The sequence below is a fragment of the Hylobates moloch genome, unplaced genomic scaffold (assembly GCF_009828535.3).
Source record: "Hylobates moloch isolate HMO894 unplaced genomic scaffold, HMol_V3 SCAFFOLD_344, whole genome shotgun sequence".
In the NCBI taxonomy this organism is placed as follows: Eukaryota; Metazoa; Chordata; class Mammalia; order Primates; family Hylobatidae; genus Hylobates; species Hylobates moloch.
Genome location: NW_026652619.1, coordinates 12,788 through 13,267, shown reverse-complemented (window position 1 = coordinate 13,267; position 480 = coordinate 12,788).

Sequence of the window (480 nt, the reverse complement as noted above, 5' to 3'; positions counted from 1 at the left end):
ACACATGACCTATTAGTGTGTGTTCCCCTGAGTGATTTCTAAGAAATGGCACTGTACACTGAACGCAGTGGCTCACATCTGTCATCCCAGCACTTTGGGAGGCCGAGGTGGGTGGGTCACAAGGTCAGGAGTTCAAGAGCAGCCTGGCCAACATGGTGGAACCCCGTCTCTACTGAAAATATGAAACTGAGTTGGGTGCGGTGGGGCAGGCACCTGTAATCCCAGCTACTCGGGAGACTGAGGCTGGAGAATCACTTGAACCTGGCAGGCGGAGGTTGCAGTGACCCGGGATGGCGCCACTGCATTACAGCCTGGGCGGCAGAGTGAGACTCGGTCTCCAAATAAATAAATAAATAAATAAATAAATAAATAAATAAAAGAAAGAAAGAAAAAAGAAAAGACCAGAAAAGAAAGAGAAAATGAAAGAAAAGGCACTGTATAGCTACTGGGCTGGGACCTTCTCTCTTTCTGTGTTTCTCT